General features: G+C 34.6%; 1 long non-coding RNA gene across 1 annotated transcript; it reads left to right on the forward strand.

Moving 5' to 3' along the window:
- The first annotated feature begins 1,081 nt into the window (after positions 1–1,081).
- On the forward strand, positions 1,082–3,634 carry LOC122137213. The gene is made up of 4 exons (XR_006154698.1): positions 1,082–1,501; positions 2,483–2,514; positions 2,675–2,829; positions 3,460–3,634. It is a non-coding gene; the product is annotated as an uncharacterized LOC122137213 (long non-coding RNA).
- The last annotated feature ends 369 nt before the right edge of the window (positions 3,635–4,003 follow it).

Raw genomic sequence — 4,003 nt, forward strand, 5'->3', positions numbered from 1 at the left:
GCTCATCACATTGTTTTGTTTGGTGAGTGTCTTCATTGTCATTTTTTTGTTTTGTCATGTCAACATTGTCTCGTCCTGTTTGTTCGCAATCATTGTTCCTTAGTATAAATGACAGTTTAGTCTTTTTCAGTGTTGTTTTTTCTGTCTGTCGTGTTGCGCAGTTTGGACAGAGCCAGGGTGAAATAACAGCAATATCCTCAATGTCTTTACATCCAACACATGTTGGGTGAAACCAGTCTTTGTATTGACTGCACTGTGCCATGGGCTTTTCTGGGCTATTAGGCCGTCTGCAGACACAATAAAGCTGCTCATCATTGTCATCACTGGAGCCAGTGGATGGTGGACCCTGTATTTTCATGTATGACATATCCAAAATTATTTTCAAATGTAACCATTAACTTTTTAATTTGATATTTTATAGAAATACTTGTATCCTCAATGTTTATAGACTCACAGGTATCTCACTTACCTTTGCTTGTGTTGTGTCTTTATCTTTTTCTTCAGTGTCATGGTTGTCTTGTGCAAATGTTTTTGTTTTGTCAACATTGTCTCGTCCTGTTTTTGGAGGGCATTTTCTGTGGGTCATATTTCTAAAATAAAACATCAGAAAATGTTCTAATGCAGGATTTCGTTAGAGAGTGAATTACTGTTGCCCTCTACGTGCTCCTTTTTTTGAGAACCTTTGAAATAACAAAATTATGACATGCCCAATATGCTTTATATGCACACAAAAGTTAATTTAGAGGGCATTTTCTCTGGGTCATATTTCCATAATAAAACATCAGAAAATGTTCTAATGCAGGATTTCATTAGAGAGTGAATTACTGTTGCCATCTACGTGCTCCTTTTTTGAAGAACCTTTGAAATAACAAAATTATGACATGCCCAATATGCTTTGTCAGAATACAGTTGACTAGGGCACGTTTCTTCAACAGCACATCAGAAATTGTGGTAATACAAGATTTGATGCGAAAGTTAAATAATGTATATATCTCTTTAATCTTTTACAGTAATGGATAAATTCCAAGAAAGATCTAAAATGACAAAACCATTACATCACAGCTGCAAACAATATTTGCTTTTTCCATTCATACAGGGTATGTTGAAAAAGACATTGAGTAAGGCATAGAGCTTAAAGAAAAGAACTCTGCCTGAATTAGTCACATGCATCATTTATTGAAACAAACAATACAGAACTATATATTTTTACTGTTCAGTGTTTGCTGTCTGAAGCATGCCATTTTTGGTGCAACTGTTCCTTTAAAAAAATACAACCAATAGCACTGAGGGGGAAGGGTTAACAACCACCCAACATTTTTAAGGTGGAACGGATAGTTCGGCGAATAAGGAGCTGGAGTCAGCCTCGTCAATGCCCATTTGTGTTTCGTTGCGTCCCGTTGCATTCAAAGACAAACGCCCGAAATGTGGAACTAAACAGCGCTAACGTTAGTTTGTTGACCATTCACCATCAGACAGTACTGCGATTTGCTGGGAGATCCAGGTAGAAGCGATTGAATTAGATTATTTATTCTGTTACACTACATATGAATATGATGACCTCAAGTCATCACTGATTTATTCTGTCACATATGAATATGATGACCTCAAGTCATCACTGATTTATTCTGCCACATATGAATATGATAACAACAAATCACCAATTAATTATTCCACAAAATAAAAATAATAAAAACCCAAATCAACACTGATTTATTCTGTTACATATGAATATGATGACCTCAAAACACAACACATATATATTCTGTCACATATGAATATGATGACCTCAAGTCATCACTGATTTATTGTTACATGATGTTGTCTTTAGACATGTATTACCCCAAACTGCTTTGATGTCTTTTGTTTTGCTTTGTTGTTGATCTCAAACTATTTTACAATATTCTGTCCCCAATCTGCAGTTGTCTGCAGCCTTTGTCATGTAATGAGGTGGAAGGATGTGGCAGCACCTACTCACTGCAATTAATGAAAATGCTTTATAATATTAATTCTTCAAGAGTAAAAAAATAAAATAAAATAATCAAGTTTATAGGCAGTATCATAATAACAAAGTCATGCTGTACCTAACTTAGAATCAGACTTTTAAATGTTGTCGTGTTTGTAAATGCATTAATAAAGGATCTGTTCTGTTAAAGGTGTTGATTGTAACAAAAGGGTAATGTGATTAACGAATGAGGAAAAATACTGCTTCCAAAATGTATTCAGTCATGTATATTAACATTTAAGTGTTCCAGATTACTGACATTTATGTTAGGAAATTAGAACAAAATCATAACATGAATGTCAGTTATCTGGAACACTTAAATGTATTCCAACTTTCAGTTCACTGTAACATCTTGGAATCCAAAATTCCAGATGGATCTAAGATAATACAGTTTGCTCAAAGATGCTTTTCCTCATGGTTATATAATGACCTCAGAGTAGATCTATCAGTAAAAACTGTCTGTTACTTCTGTATTTAAAGGGCACCAAGTGACCAAGAGCACACAATGGAAGGTATGATTTCACTTAATTTAATGTAATTTAATGATGTTTAATTTCCTCAGTTTATACCTTGCTGATGGTTGGGGGGAGGGGTTGCTTCTCCATAACCTACATGATAAGCAACTTATTTGACACCATGTTGTTAAAAACATACCTTTATAATGTGCTGCAGCAGCCTAGAAAGGCAAAGACAAAGGTGACGATATTCAGCACTTTAACGGAGGGAGAGGTGGAAGACCTTGCCAAGGGGTTTGGAATGACACTGACCAAAGGTCCAAAAGACAAACTACTTTCTGGGATACCTGAAGAGGACATCCCAGCAACACTGTAAGTATGTCTGTGTAAGCTCTCTTTCTCCCTCTGTTTGGTATCATGTCTAATATATTGGTGGCTGCACCTTTATTTATTTTCTTTGAGAAAAACATCCAGGAGTGAGTTAAGATGTGACACTGTATATCAGTATTTATTTTCCCAAAAAATAAGAATTATTGTGTTTAGACTGACATCCTTATCTTTTTGAAAAATAATGAGTTTTAAACTCATGTCTGCTTTGCTGAACATTTAAATAAATTTTAAGGACTGGGCATCTTGAATGCTGTTTTTGTGTAAGACCACTGGCAAAAGTTCCTTGCTTTTAAGGGCCAGATTTACTAACAGTGCCTTGCACAAACCCTCTTTTGGCATTGAAATCTTACAGAATTTAAGTTTTTATTTGCACACAGTGAAAAATTAGCACTTTTTGAAGATGTTTTAGTTCTTTGTTAAACTTAAATGGCCTAATGTACATTTTATTCTAGCATTACCATAGTACAAACCTTTTCAGCCTGTTAACTAGTCCCTGTATCAATAAGTCAATTAATCAACTAGAGAGCAAAAATGTAATGTCTTTTGTGATTTATAACAGAAAACTGATGATTGCAGCTCAAGTAACATGAACATTTAAAAAATGTTTTGCAGGAGGAGCATTGAACAAATGAAGTTTAATGTGCAAAACCTTGGGCCTGAATCAGAGCTGGATTTGGCCACTCACCGCTTTGGGCCTACAGCAGCTGATTTTTTCTTTTCCTTTTTAGAGGACTGTATGAAATAAACTCAGCACAAATAAGGGGCACACATATACTAACGTGGAAGCTATCAGCTCAGATTTGTAAACAAAAACAGGAAAGTTCCGATTACTTGATATTTCATTTTAGACAAATACAAAATACAAAGTTTTATTTTTGTGGTCAGTTGTTTTATAGTAAATATTTGTTGGATTACTGAAGGACAAAGAGATGTATTAGATAACAAATAGAAAGTTTGATAAAATGGCAAAAATATGCACTTGAATAAAACATTTCTTTTAAACCTTATTTGAATAATTTTTTTTGGCCCACTGTTTGCTCTGCATTTTCTTCTTGACTTAACAGGAGAACTTGATGTGACATATGTCTTTGTTTTTGAGTTTGTTTGTCTGTCTTTCTTTTTCTTGTTGCAAACAATGGACGTATTTCACGTGACA

This window comes from Cyprinus carpio, chromosome B4 (genome assembly GCF_018340385.1).
Source record: "Cyprinus carpio isolate SPL01 chromosome B4, ASM1834038v1, whole genome shotgun sequence".
Lineage (NCBI taxonomy): Eukaryota > Metazoa > Chordata > Actinopteri > Cypriniformes > Cyprinidae > Cyprinus > Cyprinus carpio.